Here is a 14,845-nt window from a genome sequence, read left to right on the forward strand (position 1 = left end):
TGAGAACTTTTCAGAATAGATATGCTTACTCCTGATTTTTTATTGTAGTCTCTGGTGATCAGTATAGACATTTTTCTAAATAACCATTTGATACAATGCCCCTTCCCTTACTTACCTTTCAAACAGTTTGCAAACTATGATTTAGGATGTGACTGTCTTAATAAACACTACTGCATTCTAATTCTTTTTAAGTCTAAACATAAGATGCAGTGACTTTTTTCCTCAAAACTATTTTATGCTAGCTTTAGCAATTCTGGGAGATATATTTTAAAACTGCTTTTTAAAATTCCCAAATGACCTGAAAATTATCTTATAACTTTCCATGTGAGTTTGAAATGTATTAATAGAGGTCCCTTAGTATTTTCTGGTGGCCTTTAATTAATCTGATACTGAAAAAGTTAAGGGGAAGGAAATGTTTAGTATCCTCTTTAATCTCTTGGAGCAACCCACAAAGCTACAGGATAATTTAAATTTTTTACTTTTTCTTTAAGAAAGGTATGTTTAAGGACAAACAAGAGAGTAGGTCCCTTGATTGGATAGTTTTTCTAAGAAGCCCAAATCACTTAATTTACTCAACAAAAGTGCTTCTAAATTGTCAGCAAACAAAATTAGCCTTGAATAAAGTTTTTAAAATAATCTTTAAAAATTACTCTATACTTCATGATTTAAATATAAAATTGTAAGCTTACTAGTACTCCATAAATTAATCTGGAAAAAGAAAGTTGCTCTTTATTGAGATGGGGAAGACTTGTGAAGAAACAAGTTTGGGATTGGAGCAGAGATATAAGAACAGAGACAAGGAGTTTGGTTTGTAATCAGTTAAGTTTGAAATGACTATTACCATTGGAGACACTGAGTAAGTAGTTTGGAGTTATAATATCTGGACTGGATGTTCAAGTTCAAGAATTATCATCCTATATGTAGTACTGAAAGCCACTTGGTGAAAATGAGAAAGAAAAAAGGTCCAAGGACTGAATCTTGGGGTACTACACTATCCAAACTCAAGGTCCTGATGAGGAAAGAAACAAGGGCACTGAGAAGGAGAGAAAGAAAACCAGGAGTATGTGGTCCTATGAATCCAAGCAAGTATGTGTTTCAGGGAAGAAAGATTAATAAATTTATTAAGGAAGTGTCACTGAAAATTCAACTTAATTGAAGATTAAGAATTATATTTAGCAGGGTGCCTATGTAGCTCAGTGAGTTAAGTGACTGACTCTTGATTTCAACTCAGGTCATGATGTTGACTCAGGTCATAATCTCAGGGTCATGAGATCGAGCCCCACATGGACTCCATGCTCAGCACAGAGCCTGCTTAAGATTCCCTCTCCCTCTTCTTATGTCCCTCATCCCTGATCATGCTATAAATAAATAAATAAATAAATAAATACTTTAAAAAAAAAAAAGAATTGTATTTAGCAATACAAAGGGCTATAATGACCTAGACAGTAGTAACTTTGGTATAGCAGTATAGGTGAAACCATGATTAGAGTTGGTATATAAAAGAACTTAAAAGAAGTATTTAGAGCAATCATAACTTTTCTGAATGGGTAAATGGATAAGTAAAATGGGCAGTAGCTGTAAATGAAGAAAAATAGTTCCTTTTTTTAGGATAATGGAAAATACATTATTTTGTTTGCTAATAGGACAAAAATTGGGAAAGGGGAGAATTGGTCATGCAGGAGACAATTGGTAGATAATTGTCCTTTTGTAGCTAAAAGAAGATAGAATTAAGTGTAAAAAGGGAAGAGGCCTTAGTTCATGGCACAGAACACTCAGACAGAACAGTGCTTTTTTGAGAGTGAGATGGCCAAGGAGAGGAAAAGGTATCAAATAGTTATCTAGGAGAGGAGAAAAGATGATAGATTTTAGACTGCATTCAAGGCTCATTTGAAGTTTAAAGTGAGGCTTACCAGCACAGTAGTTTTTCTGAAGCCACACTCACCAGCAGAGATGCAACTTTGGAGTAGGCAGAGAATTGAATAACAAGGATTGGGGTTTTGCCAAAAAAAAAAAAAATACAAAAAAAAAGATGTGGCAAGAGATGAGGGTATATGTAATCATTTTTATAATGATAGATTATAAAATTTAAGACATTTTAGGAAGGCATCAAGGAGGCAAACGACACTGAAATGTTTTTAAGAACAGTAGATTGTGTCCCCCAAAATATTGTTGGAGTAAGAGCACTAAAGAAAATTAGTGGAATGTTGTAAATTGAGATTTTAGAGTGTTTAATGATGAAAAGATCTATATTCTGACCATGCTTTTGAGAGGGAAAAGAGCAGGCAGAATGAAGAAACCACGGAAATGAGAACTTCAGGATATCATGAGACTTAGCGGGAGTATTGAAGAGGATGAAAGTAAGCTAGGATCCAAATGAGACTGACAGCACATTCAGAAAATGACTGGAAAAAAAAAGTGAGATAGTTGAGGATATGGCTGGATGACATGTCATTGAAACCTGGGATGGGGGTTAGGAATTAAAGAGAAAGAATGGTTTGGAAACCCCAATGAGAATCAAAAGTGAAACTTCGTATTTCAAAAAGAGTGATGTAAGATATAAGTAACTTGAGGGATGCAGTGTTCTCAAAAGAGACCTATATTTCAACCATTTAGATTACCAGGAATGGAATGATCAGAGAAGAGATGAGTATGTTGTTTAGGAAATTGTTCTGAAGACTGACCATAGTATTGGGCTTAGAGGAAGGATTTCAATATTTGGGTAAGGGTAAGGAAGAGGGCTAAAAAAAGGCAGTGGCACACAGGAGGAGCATGTTGGCCAAGGTGATGATGACCAGAGCTATGGATTTTTCCCAATCACTGACTGAAAAAGCAAATAAGATGAATCCTTACAGTATCCAAGCAACACAGTGAGATAATATGCCTGTTATATGTACAATAAAACCCCACTTTTTCTAAGATTTATTTATTTGAGAGAGTGTGCATGAGCGGGGTGATGGGGCAGAGGGAGAAGGAGAGAAAGCCTTAAGCAGACTCCTTGCTGAGCATGGAGCCCCACCAGGGGCTTGATCTAACAACCCTGAGATCACGACCTGAGCCGAAACCAAGAGTTGGACATTTAACCCACTATGCCACCCACGCACCGCCCCCCCATATATTTTTTTTTAAAAATGCAACATGTCTGCATTTGTATAGGCAAAATATGGAACAATATATTATAATCTTCTAAGAATTATTTTTAAGAGGGAAACAAATGTTGGATTTCTATAGTATATGTTTGGTTATTGTCTGAATTTTTATAAGTATTCACTATCTCTACAATCAAAATTTATAAAACTATAATAGGACCACATAACATCAAAGTGTGTACATTGTGATGCCAGTTATGTTTTTAAAAATGCGGGAGAATAGAATGATAGCAGTGACCAATTTGGAATGATATACCAAATTAATAGCAGTTATCTCTCCAGACTGGCATCACAAGACAGATATTACACTGCTAACATATGAATTTTTTATGACAATCATTTTTAATGAGAAAAAAAATAGGGGAGAGAGGGAGGGGAGACAGGGAGAGAGAGAGGAAAAAACAATTCTTCTGCTTACACATCTCAAACATTTCTATCAGAAATTTAAACAAACGTTTGTCACTCAAACATATTTGTTAACTACCAAACATATTCCAAGTATACTTCTCTTAAGCATCAGGAAATGGTAGTTTTCAAGACATTCAATCCTTATTTATATTCTGGACTATCACTATCCAATAGAGATATAAGTCAGCCGCATATGTAATTTTAAATTTTCTAGTAGAAATACTAAAAAATAAAAAGAAACTAGTAAAATTAGCATTAATAATACATTTTATTTAGCATACATCTAAAATATTATCATTTCAGCATGTAATCAATATAATTATTATTAATGAGTCATTTTATAGTTTTTGTGCCATCTTCTTTGAAATTTGATGTATGTTACCCTTAAAGCACATTTCCATTTGGATACTAAATTTTCATCAAATATATTTGATCTGCATTTAGAGTTGCTAAACATACAGTTAAAAAATACATTTATATACACAATTTATCCTAAACATATTTCAATGGTTTCAAATAAACTGAATCAATTTCTAAAACTTATTTTACTCTTTTACTTGTATCTAAACCAATAAAACTGGTTCATCATTTATAAAAGATTTTTTTTTTATTTGGAGCAAAATCATGCTAGTTTCAAAACTATGTCTGTTCCAATTAAATACATTTATTAACTCTTATGCCAACCCAGTCTTAGTGTTCTTCAAATTTTTCTTTTATATTTTGAGGACAATTTACATAATGCTGCCAATTTCAATTAAAATCTGCATATTGATTTGTGTTGGAAAATGTGCAGTAATTACAATTGACTTGTATAATGAAGAGTTTTCATTTCAAAATAAATTCATGTACCTGTTTAGCTAACTCACAAACCTTTCTTTTCTTTGATGTTACAAATTTTGCTTGCTCATATGGAATGTTATATCAATGAAATATGTAAATCACACTACTATTTTTTTATATTATTGAATATTTGGCAAGCATCCCTTCTGTTTCAAAAAAAATTTGAATTAACAATACAGTAAATCTTTAGAGCATTCATCCACAACTCAACAAGGGGAATTGGCAAAGAACACAAGATCATTAAATTCATTTGCTCCTCTCTCTCAATAACTTCCATAAACTGGCTGTAATTCATAGCACTTGCATGCATATATTGAATGATTTTAACAACTGTGTACATTATGTTTTTAATATAATTGACTCAAAAACTGAACACAGACAGTTTTAATATGTATTACAGAGTGGAATGAAACAATAAAGGAAACATCAGTTTTAATTCCAGTCAGTATAGAATTTTGACCTAATTTAACTAGCTGGAGCACCATACATCAAATGGAAATTAATTTTTCCATAATCTAGCTGAATTTTGTCTTTAGCAGATGGAAAAAATTCAAAAATAAGCTAAAATTTCTATTCTACACAACCAAATGATATTTCTTTGTCAATTCAAATGTCCTCTGAGGAAAAAGCTACCCCATGTATAGATTGGACGGTGTGTCTCAGATGATGCGTGACTGTAAATCTAAAGAAAAGTATTTGCAATTTTTCAAATTTAGTAAGTGCTTTTTGATATTGTTAGAAAGGTATTATATTCTAAGAGTTGTTATTTGGTGGCTTCACCGAAGGTATTTCACTTTAGTACTATGTCAGTTTGAGTCTTCCCTCATAATTTTGTAACAGAGTTTCTGAAACTGGAATATTTTTTGTATCCCTCTATATAAAATTGGTTTTCTTTTTGTGCAAGAATTCAAGCCTACTTGGAGCCTACCAAACTTACAAGTTCAAATTCTGTTTAAAAAACAACTAAATATGGGTGCCTGGGTGTCTCAGTCAGTTAAGTGTCTGACTCTTGGTTTTGGGTCAGGTTCTGATCTCATGGGTTGTGAGATCCAGCCCTGAGTCAGGCTCTGTGCTCAGAAGGGAGTCTAATTGAAGATTCTGTCCCTTTGCCCATCCCCCCAATCTCTCTCTCTCTCTCTTATTCATAAATAAATAAATCCTGAAAAATAAGTCTTACTCAGTGATGCCTAGGTGGTCAGTTAGGCCTCTGACTCTTGGTTTCAGCTCAGGTTGTGATTTCAGGGTCATGAGATCAAGCCCTGCAATGGGCTCCACAGCAGAGTCTGCATGAGATTCTCTCTCCCTCTATCCCTCCCACTTGTGCTCTCTCTCCCTCTAAAATAAAGAAATAAATCTTCAAAAAAAAAATTCTACTCATACTGCTTTAAATTGGACAAATTTTCTGTATTCTTGTCTTTTAAATTATTTGGAATTCTATCCTTATAATAGTTATCCATAAAATTTTAATATCACATATATCTCAGAGGATATATCACAGAATCTTTGCTTTCCTTCTAAAAATTACAAAAATGTTGAAATATTTTAAAGCACATTAATTACACTTTCCAACTTAGATATTAATGGCCAATATTTTAAATTTACCTTATGTTAATGCCAAATTAATTAGGATGTTTTTGTTTGCTTGTTTGTTTTTAAAGATTTATTTTTTTATTTTTTTTATTTTTTTTAAAGATTTTATTTATTTATTTGAGAGAGCGAGAATGAGAGAGAGAGAGCAAGCACATGAGAGGAGGGAGGGTCAGAGGGAGAAGCAGACTCCCTGCTGAGCAGGGAGCCCGATGCGGGACTCGATCCTGGGACTCCAGGATCATGACCTGAGCCGAAGGCAGTCGCTTAACCAAATGAGCCACCCAGGCGCCCAAGATTTATTTATTTTAGAAAAAGAGAGAGTGTATGTACACAAGCATGGGTAGGGCCAGAGGGAGAAAATTTCCCAGCAGACTCACTGCTGAGCATAGAGCCCAAGTTGGGGCTCACTCCCATGACCCATGAGATCATGACCTGAGCAGAAACCAAAAGCCCCCACGTACCCCTGTTTGTTTGTTTTTTAATAAAATCTATACTGATTTAGAAAACAACTCCCATTAAAAATAGTTTTTAAATACTTCTTGGACATTTCATTACACTTTCTGGCAATTAAATGTGTTGACACTTTTTTTTACTATTGATAGAAAACTTATTTGCTGGGGCACCTGGGTGGCTCGGTCAGTTAAGCATCTGCCTTCAGCTCAGGTCATGATCCCAGCCAGGGTCCTGGGATTGAGCTCCACGTCAGGCTCCCCACTCAGGAGGGTCTTCTTTTCCCTCTGCCCATCCCCCTGCTCATGCTCTCTGTCTCTCTGTTTCTATCTCATGCTCTCTCTCTCTCTCAAATAAATCAGTAAAATCTTAAAAATAAAAAAATAATAATTAAAAAACTTATTTGCTGAAATATTTCCTAATATTATCTACCATATTATATTTAATTTTTAACACAATGAATAAATAAGTTGTGTTGTTCTGATGCAGCATACTACAATTGCCATTCATCATAAATGTTTGACAAACCTTCCACTCTCTTTTTTACTATTATTTTAGATATAGTACAAACTTCCACATCTCCACTTCATTCTGCACAGTAGTATGTTTTCATTTTAAATTTAAAATATGTCCATAGTTATTTGTAAATGAAAAATGTTTTAATTATACTGTAATCAAAACTTTCACAAGAATTTCAATTTAATTACCAATTACAAGTTACATAAGCATTACTATAGCTCATGCCATCCACATAAAATATTCAAGTAAGCATATTACAATGTTACAACAGTATGTAAAAAAAAATCATTTGAACTGAATGAATCCACTGATAGCAACTAACTTTGTGATGTGCATATGTATAATAATGGAAATAATATGCAGGCCACAACATGCATACAATAATAAAACAGTAATATCTTAAAGTGATGGAATTGTTAAACCAAAACTATAAATTCTGTTTATTTGGAAAACCATTTTATACTGCCTCAGTTTTTAAATTTTAAAGTATGGTACAAACCACATTTCAAGCACTCAATAGTTACATGTGCCTAATAGCCACTATACTGCAGAGTGCATGCCATTCTAGACTTTTGAAAAAAACAATTCCTTGACCATTGTGTGAACTCCAGTATTAGACTAAGTCTTCCTCTGTATTCCATTTCTTTTTCAGTACAATTGGGATCATAATATGCTTCAAATTTTATAAGAATATTATGCAACTCTAGGGAAGATGGCACATAGGAAATGTAAATCAAAAATAAAGTTATTTATCTTTTTTAAATCTCCAAACAATTTGAAATTCTTTAGATGATTTTTCATATCCAAGAGAGTGATATGATCCATTCAGAATTACAAAATTTATACTAAATATATCTAAGTATTTTACATGTGATCAGTTTGAAAATTGATCAGACCAATATCCCTGATGAACATAGATGCAAAAATTCTCACAAAGATACTAGCCAATAGGATCCAACAATACAGTAAAAGGATTATTCACTATGACCAAGTGGGATTTATTCCTGGGCTGCAACAGTGGTTCAACAACAACAAATCAATCAATGTGATACACCACATTAATAAAAGAAAGGACAAGAACCATATGATCCTCTCAATAGATGCAGAAAAAGCATTTGACAAAGTACAGCATCCTTTCTTGATTAAAACTCTTCACGGTGTAGGGATAGAGGGTACTAACCTCAATATCATAAAACCCAGATACAAAAAGCCCACAGCAAATATCATTCTCAATGGGGAAAAACTAAGAGCTTTTCCCCTAAGATCAGGAAGATGGCAGGGATGTCCACTATCACCACTGCTGCTCAACATAATTCTAGAAGTCCTAACCTCAGCAATCAAACAACAAAAAGAAATAAAAGGCATCTGAATCAGCAAGGAAGTCAAACTCTCACTCTTAGCAGATAACATGATACTCTATGTGGAAACCTGAAAGACTCCACCCCAAGATTGCTAGAACTCATACAGGAATCCAGCAAAGTGACAGGATATAAAATCAATGCCCAGAAGTCAGCTGCATTTCTATACACTAACAATGAGACAGAAGAAAGAGAAAATAAGGAGTCGATCCCATTTACAATTGCACCCAAAACCATAAGATACCTAGGAATAAACCTAACCAAAGAGGCAAAGAATCTGTACTCAGAGAACTGTAGAACATTCATGAAAGAAATTGAGGAAGACACAAAGAAACGGAAAAACGTTCCATGCTCATGGACTGGAAGAGCAAATATTGTTCAAATGTCTAGGCTACCTAGAGCAATCAATACATTCAATGCAATCCCTATCAAAAGACAATCAACTTTTTAGACAGAGCTGGAACAAATAATCCTAAAATCTGTATGGAACCAGAAAAGACCCTGAATAGCCAGAGGAATGTTGAAAAAGGAAACCAAAGCTGGTGGCATCACAATTCCAGACATCAAGCTATATTACAAAGCTGTAATCATCATGACTGTATGGTACTAGCACAAAAACAGACACATAAATCAATGGAACAGAATAGAGAACCCAGAAATGTACCCTCAACTCTATGGTCAACTTATGTTCGACAAAGCAGGAAAGAATGTCCAATGGAAAAAAGACAGTCTCTTCAACAAATGGTGTTGGGAAAATTGGACAGCCACATGCAGAAGAATGAAACTGGACCATTTCCTTACACCACACATAAAAAATAGACTCAAAATGGTTGAAAGACCTAAATGTGAGACAGGAATCCATCAAAATCCTAAAGAACACAGGCAGCAACCTCTTCGACCTTAGCTGCAGCAACTTCTTGCTAGACACATCTCCAAAGGCAAGGAAAACAAAAGTAAAAATGAACTATTGGGATTTCATCAAGATAAAAAGCTTTTGCACAGCAAAGGAAACAGTCAACAAAACGAAAAGACAACTGCCAGAATGGGAGAAGATATTTGCAAATGTCTTATCAGATAAAGGGTTAGTATCCAAAATCTATAAAGAACTTATCAAACTCAACACCCAAAGAACAAATAATCCAATTGGACAAATAATCCAGTCAAGAAATGGGCAGATGACATGAACAGACAGATATTTCTCCAAAGAAGACATATAAATGGCCAACACACACATGAAAAAATGCTCAACAACACTCAGCATCAGGGAAATACAAATCAAAACCACAATGAGATACCACCTCACCCTAGTCAGAATGGCTAAAATTAACAAGTCAGGAAATGACAGATGTTAATGAGGATGAGGAAAAAGGGGAACCCAATCTGACACTATTGGTGGGAATGCAAGCTGGTGCAGCCACTCTGGAAAACAGTATGGAGGTTCCTCAAAAAGTTGAAATTGCACTACCATGGATTTACCCCAAAGATACAAATGTAGTCATCCAAAGGGGCACCTGCACCCCAGTGTTTATAGCAGCAATGTCCACAATAGCCAAACTCTGAAAAGATCCCAGAAATCCATCTACAGATGAATGGATAAAGAAGATGTGGGGGGCACCTGGGTGGCTCAGTTGGTTAAGTGGCTGCCTTCAGCTCAGGTCATGATCCCAGGGTCCTGGGATCGAGCCCCGCATGGGGCTCCCTGCTCTGCAGGGAGCCTGCTTCTCCCTCCCCCTCTGCCTGCCACTCTGCCTACTTGTGCTCTCTTTAAAAAAAAAAAAAAGATGTTGTATACTTATATAATGGACTACTAAGCCATCAAAAAAAAAAATGAAATCTTGCATTTGAAACATGGGTGGAACTAGAAGGTATTATGCTAAGCAAAATAAGTTAATCAGAAAAAGATAATTATCATATGATCTCATAGGTGGAATTTAAGAAACACAACAGAGGATCATAGGGGAAGAGAGGAAAAAATAAAATAAGATGAAATCAGAGAGGGAGACAAACTATAAGAGACTCTTAATCATAGAAAACAAACTGAGAGTTGCTGGAGGGGAGGAGGGTGAGGAGATGGGTGATTGGCCTTAAGGAGGGCACATGATGTTATGAGCACTGTGTATTATATAAGGCTGATGAAGCACTGACCTCTACCTCTGAAACTAATAATACATTATATGTTAATTAAATTTAAATTTTAAAAAATTTCCTCAAAAAAATGAAGAAACAAAACATAATCCTCCAAACAAGTGGGTTCTATTATTATTATTATTATTATTATTGAAGGTAATTAAATACAATATTTTTTCTCTAATGGATATTCAAAGAAATTGCAACTGCTAGGAGAGATGAAGGCTAATTTAAAGTTTAGTCATTAATAAGAGTATCAAATATCACATACTATGATTCCACTCTATTACAGATCTCCTTAGCTTTCTACTATGAATAAAATGGTATAGTCTCATCTCAACCTTTAAAAAAATCATCTTCCATTTATTATATATCTATTACATCTTATACTTTTCATTTGACTGAGAAGTGAATGGTTATACTTCAGCTCATTTTCATGTTCTAAAGTACTGCAATTCACAGTTCTTTAGTGAAATATTCCAACACTTCAGTGTTACCTTTTCAAACACTCCTCACTTTGTAGTGTAAGCCTGGCACAAATCCCAGAATGTGATTCTGACACACCATTTCCTCACTGTAGGAAGAAGCGTTAGGGAAGTCATTTTCTATAAGGAACAAAAATAGCTCTATGTCCATTCCTCTATACTTCCTGTCTAGAACCAAATATTTAAATATTTATTAGCAAGGCATTGACTAAAGGCAAGACCTTATGCAACTTAAAGAAGAAATGAAGTGAAGAAAATATGCTGAAAACTTCAGGGCACTTACAATCTCAAGGGTTAACTGGAAATTGTAAATAAATCAAAAGGATCTATATGTAAATGGAATCAAAGAACCCATGCCAGAAGCACAGGAACGCTAAGAAAGAACCACTGGTTTAGGGTACAAGCAGGGGTATAGATATATTGTTAACAGAGATGAGCTTACGTAATGGACAAGATATTAACATAGGTGGGTATGGATGTTGGATGTTCTAAATGACCCAAGCAGCAGTAAGCAAGGTCTGAGAGGCAGAAAATATTGGGTATATTTAACATTGCAAGAGGCAAAGATTACATGCAATTGAAATGTATTATGGTTGTAGTACCTTGTAAAAAAAGGTGATGAAAAATAGTTTGATATGGACAAAATAGTGAAGGACCTTATGTGACAGGCTGAGGAGTCTGGACTTTGCTCAATGAGCAAAAAAGCAGCCTTGACCTGAATGGTAATGATTAAAATGGAATACAGATTTAATCAACAGAAGAGAAACCATCAAAGAATACTGTAACTGATGTTTTGAATGTGGATTTCAGGCCATTATTATCCTAAAGCATCAAAAATGTTTATGTTACCAACTGTACTATTAAAGCACAAAATGGACGCATAAATGAGAAAAGAAGAAAGAAAAGAAGAAGAAGAGGAAGAGGAAGAAGAAGAAGAAGAAGAAGAAGAAGAAGAAGAAGAAGAAGAAGAAGAAGAAGAAGAAGAAGAAGAAGAAGAAGAAGAAGAAGAAAAGAAGAAGAAGAAGAAGAAGAAGAAGAAGAAGAAGAAGAAGAAGAAGAAGAAGAAGAAAGAAGGAGGAGGGGGAGGAGAAAAAGGAGAAGGAGGAAAAGAAGAGGAAGAATTTCAACAAAATAATAATAAAAGTAGGAATGACACTATTCATTTCAGGGTTACTATGTGCCAGATGCTCACCATAGTTCATCCCTCTTTGATGAGGGAACAGATTTGCACAGTGATTCACTAACTTGCCAAAGCTGTGCAGTTAGTGACAGAGCCCGAGTCTGAGTGTGTCTGAGTCCAAGAGTGTGGGACACATGATCATTCTCCATGAGTGTTAAAGTGGTATTTTATTTTTTCAGCCTGGAAGAGAAACACATATTTAGACCAGAGATATAATACAGTTCTATTTCTTTTTTTTTCCAGAAAGAGTCCAAGCCATAGTTTAGATGATGTTCCAGAGGTTGCAGTTTCCTTAGGAAATGCCTTGTGTAAAATGTGCACTCGATGTCATGCAGAAGAATGAAGGCGTGAGCCTGATTCCACCTTCATTTCGTTTTCAGCACCTCACGTTTCATGAATTTAAATAACGTAAAAAATAAATGGTGGTTTACATAGCTTTGATTGTATGTATACACAGGATCAGTTAATGTGACATGACTATTATATTTAATGTCACTATATAGTTACTTCATGTGTTTGGAATCCTGTGACCAAAAGCATGAGGAAAGGAAGTCTTACACTATGTGATTAAGTGAAGAACAGTTAGATTTAGCTATAGTTTTGCATTTAAGGACATTGTATACAAGAATATGGAATTCTAGGAAACATACACTTTAACTTTTTTGCTTTACAGATGTATAAACAGAGATTAAAAGAGGCTAATAGAGGCTAAATTACTTGCTGATGACACTATAGTTTGTTATTGTGAAAACCACATCCGTGAATATAAGAAATTCACCAGTTCTCTGGTTCTTTCTGTGCGTGTGGTAGGGCAGGGAGGGGAAAGGCTGTGGTTGCTGGGAAAGGACTGCAAAAGGGAATTGTAACACAAGGTAAAGTGATGAGTTTTCCTAGAAAAGGGAAGAAGCCAATGAAAGACGTTTAAATAAGAGGATTTTTGGGGTTTTTTTTCGTTTCCTTTTTTTCTTTAAGACTATTTGACAAAGAACTTGCATGGATTGTTTCAGATTAGGAGAAAAAGAAGAAGGAGGAGGAGGAAAAGGAAAAGATTAAGAGAGGAGAAGGTAGAGAAAGAGGACCATCTGAAAAAAAAAAAGAAAAATAGCACTTTATTGCAATAAAATTCAATAACTTGAATATTGATTTGGAAGGACTGCCAAGCCAGCTGGCATAAAAGCAAAACTTAGCTGACAGCACCAATGTATATTATTAAGGTTTTGATATTATTGTGAAATTATTCTCCAGATAATTCACACCACTTTACATCAACTGGTTTGCTGCAGCAGCTCTTTTTCCAGCACCAAGTCAGAGGATGGAAAATAGGCCTTGAGCTCACACAAAATAACAGATTGTTAAGTGAGATTTAAACTATCAGAGGCCTTGCCTTACCAAAGTTTACCTACATATTTAAAAAAAAAAAAATACAGGTTGTCAAGGGCAAAGACAAAGTAGAAAGAAGACCTGGACATTCAGAATGTTCCTATACTCTTCTACACTCAATATGTGATCTCAGTTATATAAGAATAACATGTGAGGTTTGCAAGAGACATTTTGTAAGGTATCATATCTAAACAACAGACTTGTAGGAAGTCAGACCACTGTCTCTAGTAATAATCCTTACACAGTGAGGAACATTTAAGTTATGAAATATCACTGTCTTATACCCAGGAAGTTGTACAGCTTTTTTGGCATTCTCTAGTGAATCATGCATTATGATTTCATTTATTATTTGCTGTAAGTAATGATTAAACAGGGATATTTTGCTAAAGGCATTCTACAAATAAGGGCTACTCCTCATAGCAAAGGAAATTCCATCTGATAAGGAGATTACACTGAGTCATCTGACATTTTTCTCCCCAGGCTTGGGAGGGGATCTCCTTCCCCAAGAAGAATTAATGGATCATGAATTTCAGGCAAGCTGCTTTAAATCCTTTTCCCCAGCACTTAAAAGGAGTATTTGGTGAGGAAGATAAGTAGAGGAAGTAAAAGGAAGATAAGTAGAGTCTTTATAAACCCCCTCCAAATTTGTCCCAATTCTGAAACCCAAAGGATCAATTAGAAAAATAAACAGATGTTCCTTTAATGTATTTTGGTATAGTTTTATTTGGCTAGAGCATATCTGCTACCAAATACACACATATGGAAAACTACTGTTAGAAAAGTAATGATAAAAAGAGAAGCAGGGAGGAAGGAAACTTCTCTTATTAAAGAGAAATAGAAAAATAAAAAGTATGGAGTCAGAAATGTATAGTGCATTGGATCCTGGGCAACTAGTTTCTCCAAGACAAGTTTCAGAGAAAGGAAGAGATGTACTAGTAATGCCTGTGAGAATAGTGGTTTTATGTATTTCAATTTTGTGACATGTCAAATAACTATAAATCTTGATAAATATTTCATGTTCAAAAGTATTAAAAAAGATTTTTAAATGGTTCTGTAAATATTCTGTAAAACATATGAAAGAAAAAAATCAATCTAAAAACTCAAAGCCATTGAGAAATATATCTTGGTAATGTTTTATTTTTTTAATTAATGGAAGGTAACTAAAAAATACAAGTGGTCATAAAAAAAGATAACACAACAGATTACAAAAAGCAATTTTCCAAAGTTATAGAAGACAAATAGATTAACAGAGTACTATGTATACATATTGAAAAAGCTTATTGCATTCTACAAGCACTTGCCGGCAACATTTTCAAATTAAGATGACAGAAAAAAAATTCATTAAGAATCAAGGCAGAGACA

Source organism: Zalophus californianus, chromosome 1 (genome assembly GCF_009762305.2).
Source record: "Zalophus californianus isolate mZalCal1 chromosome 1, mZalCal1.pri.v2, whole genome shotgun sequence".
NCBI classification, from domain to species: Eukaryota; Metazoa; Chordata; class Mammalia; order Carnivora; family Otariidae; genus Zalophus; species Zalophus californianus.